At 49.7% G+C, this 12,848-nt stretch overlaps 10 non-coding genes and 4 pseudogenes across 10 annotated transcripts; 6 read left to right on the top strand and 8 right to left on the bottom strand.

Annotated features, from left to right (window-relative positions):
- Window positions 1–347: 347 nt before the first annotated feature.
- Window positions 348–476, bottom strand: LOC137330527 (U2 spliceosomal RNA; annotated as a pseudogene).
- Window positions 477–1,320: 844 nt separating this feature from the next.
- LOC137328752 (U2 spliceosomal RNA) lies at window positions 1,321–1,521 on the bottom strand. Its single transcript, XR_010964844.1, has one exon. It is a non-coding gene; the product is annotated as a U2 spliceosomal RNA (small nuclear RNA).
- Window positions 1,522–2,754: 1,233 nt separating this feature from the next.
- Window positions 2,755–2,920, top strand: LOC137329499 (U1 spliceosomal RNA). Its single transcript, XR_010964944.1, has one exon. It is a non-coding gene; the product is annotated as a U1 spliceosomal RNA (small nuclear RNA).
- Window positions 2,921–3,846: 926 nt separating this feature from the next.
- On the bottom strand, window positions 3,847–3,975 carry LOC137330528 (U2 spliceosomal RNA; annotated as a pseudogene).
- Window positions 3,976–4,133: 158 nt separating this feature from the next.
- Window positions 4,134–4,207, top strand: trnas-uga (transfer RNA serine (anticodon UGA)). Its single transcript has one exon. It is a non-coding gene; the product is annotated as a tRNA-Ser (tRNA).
- A 612-nt stretch (window positions 4,208–4,819) lies between these two features.
- LOC137328753 (U2 spliceosomal RNA) lies at window positions 4,820–5,020 on the bottom strand. The gene has a single exon (XR_010964845.1). It is a non-coding gene; the product is annotated as a U2 spliceosomal RNA (small nuclear RNA).
- A 1,233-nt stretch (window positions 5,021–6,253) lies between these two features.
- Window positions 6,254–6,419, top strand: LOC137329511 (U1 spliceosomal RNA). Its single transcript, XR_010964946.1, has one exon. It is a non-coding gene; the product is annotated as a U1 spliceosomal RNA (small nuclear RNA).
- A 926-nt stretch (window positions 6,420–7,345) lies between these two features.
- LOC137330529 (U2 spliceosomal RNA) lies at window positions 7,346–7,474 on the bottom strand (annotated as a pseudogene).
- Window positions 7,475–7,632: 158 nt separating this feature from the next.
- Window positions 7,633–7,706, top strand: trnas-uga (transfer RNA serine (anticodon UGA)). The gene has a single exon. It is a non-coding gene; the product is annotated as a tRNA-Ser (tRNA).
- A 612-nt stretch (window positions 7,707–8,318) lies between these two features.
- LOC137328754 (U2 spliceosomal RNA) lies at window positions 8,319–8,519 on the bottom strand. The gene has a single exon (XR_010964846.1). It is a non-coding gene; the product is annotated as a U2 spliceosomal RNA (small nuclear RNA).
- A 1,233-nt stretch (window positions 8,520–9,752) lies between these two features.
- LOC137329522 (U1 spliceosomal RNA) lies at window positions 9,753–9,918 on the top strand. Its single transcript, XR_010964947.1, has one exon. It is a non-coding gene; the product is annotated as a U1 spliceosomal RNA (small nuclear RNA).
- Window positions 9,919–10,844: 926 nt separating this feature from the next.
- LOC137330530 (U2 spliceosomal RNA) lies at window positions 10,845–10,973 on the bottom strand (annotated as a pseudogene).
- A 158-nt stretch (window positions 10,974–11,131) lies between these two features.
- Window positions 11,132–11,205, top strand: trnas-uga (transfer RNA serine (anticodon UGA)). Its single transcript has one exon. It is a non-coding gene; the product is annotated as a tRNA-Ser (tRNA).
- Window positions 11,206–11,817: 612 nt separating this feature from the next.
- LOC137328755 (U2 spliceosomal RNA) lies at window positions 11,818–12,018 on the bottom strand. Its single transcript, XR_010964847.1, has one exon. It is a non-coding gene; the product is annotated as a U2 spliceosomal RNA (small nuclear RNA).
- Between the last annotated feature and the right edge of the window lie 830 nt (window positions 12,019–12,848).

A 12,848-nucleotide genomic window follows, 5' to 3' on the forward strand; every position in this document is an offset into this window, starting at 1 on the left:
CACCACTCAAAGAAAGTCTCCCCTCCTGAGCGCAATGCTCCACCCTCACCACCACTGCCTTTTCCTCACCGAGACAAACAGACAGTCCGTCCAGTCCAGGAGCGCAGTTTTCATTTGTACTCAGACCCTGCTTGTTTAAAGTTAAGTTATTTTGCAGTTTGAATTATAATCGCTGCCTGCGTGCGAGCGAGCGAGCGAACGAGCGGCACTCAGCCCAGGAGAAGAAAAGAATACCACTGAGCTGAGAAAGTAAGTGCAATATATCAGCTTTATTCTCAGTCATAATACGTACACACGGACAGAGACGCTGGGAAAGAGCTGTTTTTCCTTTTGAATATCTCCCCACAGGGAGGTGCACCGTTGCCAGAGACACTGCAATACTGGGTCGATGCGTGGAGTGGACGGAGCCAAGCCCCTATTCCATCTCCCTGTTGCAAAATTCAATTTAATATTCGGTCCCGAAGCCGAGAAGCGATAACCTCCTGAATAGACGTTTGCCATTTGACTGAGTGTGAAAAGACTGAGTGTCAAAGTGGAAATGGCAAGTCAAGCCCTCTGCTGGTGACACTGCTGCTACTGTAGGGAGCCATGTGTTCAGCCTTCTGTATATGTTTGCAGGGGATTGAGGGCAACTCCCCTGGTGGTCCAGTGGTTAGGACGCAACATTTAAAACTCGTTGAGACCCGGGTTCGAATCCCGGTCAGGGGATGATTTTCTGGTGCAGATTAATTGGCACCGTTCAAGAAAATCTCCCATCCTGAGCGCAATGCTCCACCCAAACCAGTGCCTTTTACTCACCTTAACACTCAGTTAGCAGCACAGTTTGATCTCACAGCTTCCAATGTGGCCATTCACAGTGCACTCCCTCCAAACACACACGCACTGTCTGCTCGCATTTTTAAAGTCAGCAACGTGAAGTTATTTCGCCTCTCGCTTGTGGCAGTTTAAACGTTAACATTGTGTCTCTCTCGCGCTCTCTGTTTCGGGAAATGTCTGACTTGGAAACAATTAATTCTGGAACTGCCAGTTTAAAACTGCAGTAATATTTCACACAACAACTGGAGTTAAATGTTTCAGGTCAGGAGACCAAGTCTGTGGAAGGTGGCACGTCCCAATACACAGGCTTGCAGCTTCCTGAAAAGTGACCTGAGACTGACGTCTTTCCCTCCAAGGTAAAACTGCAAGAGGGAAAAGGAAGAAAGGGAGTGGCACTCATCCATCCCAGGAGTAAACAAGAAAACCACAGTTGCAATATCTCAGCATTCTGAGTAATAATACAGGCTCCAAAAATCCGTTCAGCATTTTGAATATCTCCCCACAGGGAGGTGCACCGTTGCCAGAGACACTGTAATACTGGGTCGATGCGTGGAGTGGATGGAGCAAGCTCTTGTTCCATCTCCCTGTTCCAAAAATCAATTTAATATTTGGTCCCCAGATAGGGGACATATCAGATATTAAACTGATAAGAACAGAAACTTTTTTTTTTTCTGACACTCTGGGGTGCCTTATTGCCTTACAGATTCATTCCAGATTCCTTGCAGTGACATTACATCAAGCCAAAGCTCTACAAGCCAAAGCTCTACACTCTGCCCGAGGGGATTTCTCCCTGACTGCATCCCCCCGGCATACAATGGCAGGAAGGCTCCAAATGGTTGCCTTCCCCCACTTGACCACTTGATCTTAGCCAAAAGGCCGAGAAGCGATAACGCGCTCGATGCGAATTAGATCTCCGCTCCTGTTTTCCCTCCCTCTTTGGTCTCTGGCTGACTGTGTCTAAAGCAGTCTAGAAGCACTGCCGTTCTCTCCCACTCTGGCCACATTTTTGCCACCGTTTCTAATTGCAACAGTGGATCAGTTTAAAGAAGTTGCCGTTTTTTCCTTTCTTGCTAGGATTGCTTGACAGATTGGTAAATTTGCCAGTCGGCCACCGATCAGATGGGAGAAGGTGGTGTCTCAACGGACCTCCGTCAGTCAGTCTCAGTCACTAACTCACTGCCGTGGAAGGAAACCGCTTTAAAGAAAACTAGTGACGTGACGTGACGTGTCTCACAGCGAGTGAGTGAGATTGCAACGGCCAATTGAGAAAGAGGTGAGGTGCTGACAATCAGCAGCTCGTGTTTCAACGTTCATTCCACAGCAGGCAAGACCAATCAAAAGAAAATACTGCAGATGCTGGCTCGGCTGGCTGGGCTGGCTGGCTGGAAATGGGAAATAAATACACAAGGCGTGTTAAAGGCTGGTTAAACTGTCGAAAGAAACAAGGCGTTAATGTTTCAGAAGTGCCTATTGAAAGATGTCTCTCAAGCTGCTCCCTGACTGGGCCCTGTCCATTGTCACGTTAATCCCAGGGCGGGGGCGGGACTGCTTTGACCAGGAGACCTGTTTTCTGGGACGCAGGTGTGACATTCCAGGGAGTGCACCTGCTTTGTGCTGATTCGAAACGACCACGACAACGGCAACTTGCAGTTCTATATTACCACGACAACGCGCGTGTATATATTGCTACAGCAACAACTGGAGGCGGGACATTTCCCTTGAAGGGCGACATGCAAACAACCATCGCCGGCACCGCATCGCTGCAGTATTTTCTCCCAGAGTGTATCATCGGATATACGGTACGATATTTGAGCGGAATTAATCTCTCAGAGCATCAGCACGTTGCGAGCGAAGGGACGTTTTGATTCTTAAAACCTGCCCTTGCAATCGTAAAAGGTAGCGAATGCTGTCTAGTGGCAGTGTGTGGCGACACAAGGCATACTTACCTGGCAGGGGAGAATCTGTGATCCCGAAGGCGGATCTCCCAGGACGAGGCTAGCCCATTGCACTTGGGGTGTGCGCTGACGCCTGCGATGTCCCCAAATGCGGGATACTCGACTGCAAAATTTGTGGTAGTGGGGGACTGCGTTCGCGCTCTCCCCTGCATCGAAACGAAAAGTTAGATTGTCGACCCCGCGGTCCACCAATCGGATGGGTGACGGTGTTGTGTGTGTGTGTGTGTGTGTGTGTGTGTGTACGTATGTCAGTCAGTCTCTCACTCAGAGCTGCTGTGGAAGGAAACCTTTTTAAAAAGAACTTGCATATCGAAAGAAAGATGTGTCTCAAGCTGCCGGGGCCCTGTCCATTGTCACGTTAATGGCTGGACTGCTTTGACCAGGAGACCTGTTTCCTGGGTCGGAGGTGTGAGATTCCAGGGGACCTGCTTTGTGCTGATTTCCAATGGCCGTCCCTCCCTCCCTCCCTCCCCCCAGGCCTTCCTTCTGAACACCTTTGTCGTTTTATCGAGGGCCAGAAGCCTGCCTGTGAAAGGGAAGGATCAGCCGGTCGGCCCCCTGCTGGTCGCTGCTGCTCGTGGAGCAGGCGTGCGTGTCCTCAGCCTCTCGGACAGGTTCCTCAGGCGGTTCCCAGGTGGCCCAGTGGTCGAGGACGCAACCTTTTAAATCGTTGAGACCCGGGTTCCAATCCCGGTCGGGGGGATGATTTTCTGGTGCAGATTAATTGGCACCACTCAAAGAAAGTCTCCCCTCCTGAGCGCAATGCTCCACCCTCACCACCACTGCCTTTTCCTCACCGAGACAAACAGACAGTCCGTCCAGTCCAGGAGCGCAGTTTTCATTTGTACTCAGACCCTGCTTGTTTAAAGTTAAGTTATTTTGCAGTTTGAATTATAATCGCTGCCTGCGTGCGAGCGAGCGAGCGAACGAGCGGCACTCAGCCCAGGAGAAGAAAAGAATAGCACTGAGCTGAGAAAGTAAGTGCAATATATCAGCTTTATTCTCAGTCATAATACGTACACACGGACAGAGACGCTGGGAAAGAGCTGTTTTTCCTTTTGAATATCTCCCCACAGGGAGGTGCACCGTTGCCAGAGACACTGCAATACTGGGTCGATGCGTGGAGTGGACGGAGCCAAGCCCCTATTCCATCTCCCTGTTGCAAAATTCAATTTAATATTCGGTCCCGAAGCCGAGAAGCGATAACCTCCTGAATAGACGTTTGCCATTTGACTGAGTGTGAAAAGACTGAGTGTCAAAGTGGAAATGGCAAGTCAAGCCCTCTGCTGGTGACACTGCTGCTACTGTAGGGAGCCATGTGTTCAGCCTTCTGTATATGTTTGCAGGGGACTGAGGGCAACTCCCCTGGTGGTCTAGTGGTTAGGACGCAACATTTGAAAGTCGTTGAGACCCGGGTTCGAATCCCGGTCAGGGGATGATTTTCTGGTGCAGATTAATTGGCACCGTTCAAGAAAATCTCCCATCCTGAGCGCAATGCTCCACCCAAACCAGTGCCTTTTACTCACCTTAACACTCAGTTAGCAGCACAGTTTGATCTCACAGCTTCCAATGTGGCCATTCACAGTGCACTCCCTCCAAACACACACGCACTGTCTGCTCGCATTTTTAAAGTCAGCAACGTGAAGTTATTTCGCCTCTCGCTTGTGGCAGTTTAAACGTTAACATTGTGTCTCTCTCGCGCTCTCTGTTTCGGGAAATGTCTGACTTGGAAACAATTAATTCTGGAACTGCCAGTTTAAAACTGCAGTAATATTTCACACAACAACTGGAGTTAAATGTTTCAGGTCAGGAGACCAAGTCTGTGGAAGGTGGCACGTCCCAATACACAGGCTTGCAGCTTCCTGAAAAGTGACCTGAGACTGACGTCTTTCCCTCCAAGGTAAAACTGCAAGAGGGAAAAGGAAGAAAGGGAGTGGCACTCATCCATCCCAGGAGTAAACAAGAAAACCACAGTTGCAATATCTCAGCATTCTGAGTAATAATACAGGCTCCAAAAATCCGTTCAGCATTTTGAATATCTCCCCACAGGGAGGTGCACCGTTGCCAGAGACACTGTAATACTGGGTCGATGCGTGGAGTGGATGGAGCAAGCTCTTGTTCCATCTCCCTGTTCCAAAAATCAATTTAATATTTGGTCCCCAGATAGGGGACATATCAGATATTAAACTGATAAGAACAGAAACTTTTTTTTTTTCTGACACTCTGGGGTGCCTTATTGCCTTACAGATTCATTCCAGATTCCTTGCAGTGACATTACATCAAGCCAAAGCTCTACAAGCCAAAGCTCTACACTCTGCCCGAGGGGATTTCTCCCTGACTGCATCCCCCCGGCATACAATGGCAGGAAGGCTCCAAATGGTTGCCTTCCCCCACTTGACCACTTGATCTTAGCCAAAAGGCCGAGAAGCGATAACGCGCTCGATGCGAATTAGATCTCCGCTCCTGTTTTCCCTCCCTCTTTGGTCTCTGGCTGACTGTGTCTAAAGCAGTCTAGAAGCACTGCCGTTCTCTCCCACTCTGGCCACATTTTTGCCACCGTTTCTAATTGCAACAGTGGATCAGTTTAAAGAAGTTGCCGTTTTTTCCTTTCTTGCTAGGATTGCTTGACAGATTGGTAAATTTGCCAGTCGGCCACCGATCAGATGGGAGAAGGTGGTGTCTCAACGGACCTCCGTCAGTCAGTCTCAGTCACTAACTCACTGCCGTGGAAGGAAACCGCTTTAAAGAAAACTAGTGACGTGACGTGACGTGTCTCACAGCGAGTGAGTGAGATTGCAACGGCCAATTGAGAAAGAGGTGAGGTGCTGACAATCAGCAGCTCGTGTTTCAACGTTCATTCCACAGCAGGCAAGACCAATCAAAAGAAAATACTGCAGATGCTGGCTCGGCTGGCTGGGCTGGCTGGCTGGAAATGGGAAATAAATACACAAGGCGTGTTAAAGGCTGGTTAAACTGTCGAAAGAAACAAGGCGTTAATGTTTCAGAAGTGCCTATTGAAAGATGTCTCTCAAGCTGCTCCCTGACTGGGCCCTGTCCATTGTCACGTTAATCCCAGGGCGGGGGCGGGACTGCTTTGACCAGGAGACCTGTTTTCTGGGACGCAGGTGTGACATTCCAGGGAGTGCACCTGCTTTGTGCTGATTCGAAACGACCACGACAACGGCAACTTGCAGTTCTATATTACCACGACAACGCGCGTGTATATATTGCTACAGCAACAACTGGAGGCGGGACATTTCCCTTGAAGGGCGACATGCAAACAACCATCGCCGGCACCGCATCGCTGCAGTATTTTCTCCCAGAGTGTATCATCGGATATACGGTACGATATTTGAGCGGAATTAATCTCTCAGAGCATCAGCACGTTGCGAGCGAAGGGACGTTTTGATTCTTAAAACCTGCCCTTGCAATCGTAAAAGGTAGCGAATGCTGTCTAGTGGCAGTGTGTGGCGACACAAGGCATACTTACCTGGCAGGGGAGAATCTGTGATCCCGAAGGCGGATCTCCCAGGACGAGGCTAGCCCATTGCACTTGGGGTGTGCGCTGACGCCTGCGATGTCCCCAAATGCGGGATACTCGACTGCAAAATTTGTGGTAGTGGGGGACTGCGTTCGCGCTCTCCCCTGCATCGAAACGAAAAGTTAGATTGTCGACCCCGCGGTCCACCAATCGGATGGGTGACGGTGTTGTGTGTGTGTGTGTGTGTGTGTGTGTGTGTACGTATGTCAGTCAGTCTCTCACTCAGAGCTGCTGTGGAAGGAAACCTTTTTAAAAAGAACTTGCATATCGAAAGAAAGATGTGTCTCAAGCTGCCGGGGCCCTGTCCATTGTCACGTTAATGGCTGGACTGCTTTGACCAGGAGACCTGTTTCCTGGGTCGGAGGTGTGAGATTCCAGGGGACCTGCTTTGTGCTGATTTCCAATGGCCGTCCCTCCCTCCCTCCCTCCCCCCAGGCCTTCCTTCTGAACACCTTTGTCGTTTTATCGAGGGCCAGAAGCCTGCCTGTGAAAGGGAAGGATCAGCCGGTCGGCCCCCTGCTGGTCGCTGCTGCTCGTGGAGCAGGCGTGCGTGTCCTCAGCCTCTCGGACAGGTTCCTCAGGCGGTTCCCAGGTGGCCCAGTGGTCGAGGACGCAACCTTTTAAATCGTTGAGACCCGGGTTCCAATCCCGGTCGGGGGGATGATTTTCTGGTGCAGATTAATTGGCACCACTCAAAGAAAGTCTCCCCTCCTGAGCGCAATGCTCCACCCTCACCACCACTGCCTTTTCCTCACCGAGACAAACAGACAGTCCGTCCAGTCCAGGAGCGCAGTTTTCATTTGTACTCAGACCCTGCTTGTTTAAAGTTAAGTTATTTTGCAGTTTGAATTATAATCGCTGCCTGCGTGCGAGCGAGCGAGCGAACGAGCGGCACTCAGCCCAGGAGAAGAAAAGAATAGCACTGAGCTGAGAAAGTAAGTGCAATATATCAGCTTTATTCTCAGTCATAATACGTACACACGGACAGAGACGCTGGGAAAGAGCTGTTTTTCCTTTTGAATATCTCCCCACAGGGAGGTGCACCGTTGCCAGAGACACTGCAATACTGGGTCGATGCGTGGAGTGGACGGAGCCAAGCCCCTATTCCATCTCCCTGTTGCAAAATTCAATTTAATATTCGGTCCCGAAGCCGAGAAGCGATAACCTCCTGAATAGACGTTTGCCATTTGACTGAGTGTGAAAAGACTGAGTGTCAAAGTGGAAATGGCAAGTCAAGCCCTCTGCTGGTGACACTGCTGCTACTGTAGGGAGCCATGTGTTCAGCCTTCTGTATATGTTTGCAGGGGACTGAGGGCAACTCCCCTGGTGGTCTAGTGGTTAGGACGCAACATTTGAAAGTCGTTGAGACCCGGGTTCGAATCCCGGTCAGGGGATGATTTTCTGGTGCAGATTAATTGGCACCGTTCAAGAAAATCTCCCATCCTGAGCGCAATGCTCCACCCAAACCAGTGCCTTTTACTCACCTTAACACTCAGTTAGCAGCACAGTTTGATCTCACAGCTTCCAATGTGGCCATTCACAGTGCACTCCCTCCAAACACACACGCACTGTCTGCTCGCATTTTTAAAGTCAGCAACGTGAAGTTATTTCGCCTCTCGCTTGTGGCAGTTTAAACGTTAACATTGTGTCTCTCTCGCGCTCTCTGTTTCGGGAAATGTCTGACTTGGAAACAATTAATTCTGGAACTGCCAGTTTAAAACTGCAGTAATATTTCACACAACAACTGGAGTTAAATGTTTCAGGTCAGGAGACCAAGTCTGTGGAAGGTGGCACGTCCCAATACACAGGCTTGCAGCTTCCTGAAAAGTGACCTGAGACTGACGTCTTTCCCTCCAAGGTAAAACTGCAAGAGGGAAAAGGAAGAAAGGGAGTGGCACTCATCCATCCCAGGAGTAAACAAGAAAACCACAGTTGCAATATCTCAGCATTCTGAGTAATAATACAGGCTCCAAAAATCCGTTCAGCATTTTGAATATCTCCCCACAGGGAGGTGCACCGTTGCCAGAGACACTGTAATACTGGGTCGATGCGTGGAGTGGATGGAGCAAGCTCTTGTTCCATCTCCCTGTTCCAAAAATCAATTTAATATTTGGTCCCCAGATAGGGGACATATCAGATATTAAACTGATAAGAACAGAAACTTTTTTTTTTTCTGACACTCTGGGGTGCCTTATTGCCTTACAGATTCATTCCAGATTCCTTGCAGTGACATTACATCAAGCCAAAGCTCTACAAGCCAAAGCTCTACACTCTGCCCGAGGGGATTTCTCCCTGACTGCATCCCCCCGGCATACAATGGCAGGAAGGCTCCAAATGGTTGCCTTCCCCCACTTGACCACTTGATCTTAGCCAAAAGGCCGAGAAGCGATAACGCGCTCGATGCGAATTAGATCTCCGCTCCTGTTTTCCCTCCCTCTTTGGTCTCTGGCTGACTGTGTCTAAAGCAGTCTAGAAGCACTGCCGTTCTCTCCCACTCTGGCCACATTTTTGCCACCGTTTCTAATTGCAACAGTGGATCAGTTTAAAGAAGTTGCCGTTTTTTCCTTTCTTGCTAGGATTGCTTGACAGATTGGTAAATTTGCCAGTCGGCCACCGATCAGATGGGAGAAGGTGGTGTCTCAACGGACCTCCGTCAGTCAGTCTCAGTCACTAACTCACTGCCGTGGAAGGAAACCGCTTTAAAGAAAACTAGTGACGTGACGTGACGTGTCTCACAGCGAGTGAGTGAGATTGCAACGGCCAATTGAGAAAGAGGTGAGGTGCTGACAATCAGCAGCTCGTGTTTCAACGTTCATTCCACAGCAGGCAAGACCAATCAAAAGAAAATACTGCAGATGCTGGCTCGGCTGGCTGGGCTGGCTGGCTGGAAATGGGAAATAAATACACAAGGCGTGTTAAAGGCTGGTTAAACTGTCGAAAGAAACAAGGCGTTAATGTTTCAGAAGTGCCTATTGAAAGATGTCTCTCAAGCTGCTCCCTGACTGGGCCCTGTCCATTGTCACGTTAATCCCAGGGCGGGGGCGGGACTGCTTTGACCAGGAGACCTGTTTTCTGGGACGCAGGTGTGACATTCCAGGGAGTGCACCTGCTTTGTGCTGATTCGAAACGACCACGACAACGGCAACTTGCAGTTCTATATTACCACGACAACGCGCGTGTATATATTGCTACAGCAACAACTGGAGGCGGGACATTTCCCTTGAAGGGCGACATGCAAACAACCATCGCCGGCACCGCATCGCTGCAGTATTTTCTCCCAGAGTGTATCATCGGATATACGGTACGATATTTGAGCGGAATTAATCTCTCAGAGCATCAGCACGTTGCGAGCGAAGGGACGTTTTGATTCTTAAAACCTGCCCTTGCAATCGTAAAAGGTAGCGAATGCTGTCTAGTGGCAGTGTGTGGCGACACAAGGCATACTTACCTGGCAGGGGAGAATCTGTGATCCCGAAGGCGGATCTCCCAGGACGAGGCTAGCCCATTGCACTTGGGGTGTGCGCTGACGCCTGCGATGTCCCCAAATGCGGGATACTCGACTGCAAAATTTGTGGTAGTGGGGGACTGCGTTCGCGCTCTCCCCTGCATCGAAACGAAAAGTTAGATTGTCGACCCCGCGGTCCACCAATCGGATGGGTGACGGTGTTGTGTGTGTGTGTGTGTGTGTGTGTGTGTGTACGTATGTCAGTCAGTCTCTCACTCAGAGCTGCTGTGGAAGGAAACCTTTTTAAAAAGAACTTGCATATCGAAAGAAAGATGTGTCTCAAGCTGCCGGGGCCCTGTCCATTGTCACGTTAATGGCTGGACTGCTTTGACCAGGAGACCTGTTTCCTGGGTCGGAGGTGTGAGATTCCAGGGGACCTGCTTTGTGCTGATTTCCAATGGCCGTCCCTCCCTCCCTCCCTCCCCCCAGGCCTTCCTTCTGAACACCTTTGTCGTTTTATCGAGGGCCAGAAGCCTGCCTGTGAAAGGGAAGGATCAGCCGGTCGGCCCCCTGCTGGTCGCTGCTGCTCGTGGAGCAGGCGTGCGTGTCCTCAGCCTCTCGGACAGGTTCCTCAGGCGGTTCCCAGGTGGCCCAGTGGTCGAGGACGCAACCTTTTAAATCGTTGAGACCCGGGTTCCAATCCCGGTCGGGGGGATGATTTTCTGGTGCAGATTAATTGGCACCACTCAAAGAAAGTCTCCCCTCCTGAGCGCAATGCTCCACCCTCACCACCACTGCCTTTTCCTCACCGAGACAAACAGACAGTCCGTCCAGTCCAGGAGCGCAGTTTTCATTTGTACTCAGACCCTGCTTGTTTAAAGTTAAGTTATTTTGCAGTTTGAATTATAATCGCTGCCTGCGTGCGAGCGAGCGAGCGAACGAGCGGCACTCAGCCCAGGAGAAGAAAAGAATAGCACTGAGCTGAGAAAGTAAGTGCAATATATCAGCTTTATTCTCAGTCATAATACGTACACACGGACAGAGACGCTGGGAAAGAGCTGTTTTTCCTTTTGAATATCTCCCCACAGGGAGGTGCACCGTTGCCAGAGACACTGCAATACTGGGTCGATGCGTGGAGTGGACGGAGCCAAGCCCCTATTCCATCTCCCTGTTGCAAAATTCAATTTAATATTCGGTCCCGAAGCCGAGAAGCGATAACCTCCTGAATAGACGTTTGCCATTTGACTGAGTGTGAAAAGACTGAGTGTCAAAGTGGAAATGGCAAGTCAAGCCCTCTGCTGGTGACACTGCTGCTACTGTAGGGAGCCATGTGTTCAGCCTTCTGTATATGTTTGCAGGGGACTGAGGGCAACTCCCCTGGTGGTCTAGTGGTTAGGACGCAACATTTGAAAGTCGTTGAGACCCGGGTTCGAATCCCGGTCAGGGGATGATTTTCTGGTGCAGATTAATTGGCACCGTTCAAGAAAATCTCCCATCCTGAGCGCAATGCTCCACCCAAACCAGTGCCTTTTACTCACCTTAACACTCAGTTAGCAGCACAGTTTGATCTCACAGCTTCCAATGTGGCCATTCACAGTGCACTCCCTCCAAACACACACGCACTGTCTGCTCGCATTTTTAAAGTCAGCAACGTGAAGTTATTTCGCCTCTCGCTTGTGGCAGTTTAAACGTTAACATTGTGTCTCTCTCGCGCTCTCTGTTTCGGGAAATGTCTGACTTGGAAACAATTAATTCTGGAACTGCCAGTTTAAAACTGCAGTAATATTTCACACAACAACTGGAGTTAAATGTTTCAGGTCAGGAGACCAAGTCTGTGGAAGGTGGCACGTCCCAATACACAGGCTTGCAGCTTCCTGAAAAGTGACCTGAGACTGACGTCTTTCCCTCCAAGGTAAAACTGCAAGAGGGAAAAGGAAGAAAGGGAGTGGCACTCATCCATCCCAGGAGTAAACAAGAAAACCACAGTTGCAATATCTCAGCATTCTGAGTAATAATACAGGCTCCAAAAATCCGTTCAGCATTTTGAATATCTCCCCACAGGGAGGTGCACCGTTGCCAGAGACACTGTAATACTGGGTCGATGCGTGGAGTGGATGGAGCAAGCTCTTGTTCCATCTCCCTGTTCCAAAAATCAATTTAATATTTGGTCCCCAGATAGGGGACATATCAGATATTAAACTGATAAGAACAGAAACTTTTTTTTTTTCTGACACTCTGGGGTGCCTTATTGCCTTACAGATTCATTCCAGATTCCTTGCAGTGACATTACATCAAGCCAAAGCTCTACAAGCCAAAGCTCTACACTCTGCCCGAGGGGATTTCTCCCTGACTGCATCCCCCCGGCATACAATGGCAGGAAGGCTCCAAATGGTTGCCTTCCCCCACTTGACCACTTGATCTTAGCCAAAAGGCCGAGAAGCGATAACGCGCTCGATGCGAATTAGATCTCCGCTCCTGTTTTCCCTCCCTCTTTGGTCTCTGGCTGACTGTGTCTAAAGCAGTCTAGAAGCACTGCCGTTCTCTCCCACTCTGGCCACATTTTTGCCACCGTTTCTAATTGCAACAGTGGATCAGTTTAAAGAAGTTGCCGTTTTTTCCTTTCTTGCTAGGATTGCTTGACAGATTGGTAAATTTGCCAGTCGGCCACCGATCAGATGGGAGAAGGTGGTGTCTCAACGGACCTCCGTCAGTCAGTCTCAGTCACTAACTCACTGCCGTGGAAGGAAACCGCTTTAAAGAAAACTAGTGACGTGACGTGACGTGTCTCACAGCGAGTGAGTGAGATTGCAACGGCCAATTGAGAAAGAGGTGAGGTGCTGACAATCAGCAGCTCGTGTTTAAACGTTCATTCCACAGCAGGCAAGACCAATCAAAAGAAAATACTGCAGATGCTGGCTCGGCTGGCTGGGCTGGCTGGGCTGGAAATGGGAAATAAAAACACAAGACGTGTTAAAGGCTGGTTAAACTGTCGAAAGAAACAAGGCGTTAATGTTTCAGAAGTGCCTATTGAAAGATGTCTCTCAAGCTGCTCCCTGACTGGGCCCTGTCCATTGTCACGTTAATCCCAGGG

The sequence above is a fragment of the Heptranchias perlo genome, chromosome 12 (genome assembly GCF_035084215.1).
Source record: "Heptranchias perlo isolate sHepPer1 chromosome 12, sHepPer1.hap1, whole genome shotgun sequence".
NCBI classification, from domain to species: Eukaryota; Metazoa; Chordata; class Chondrichthyes; order Hexanchiformes; family Hexanchidae; genus Heptranchias; species Heptranchias perlo.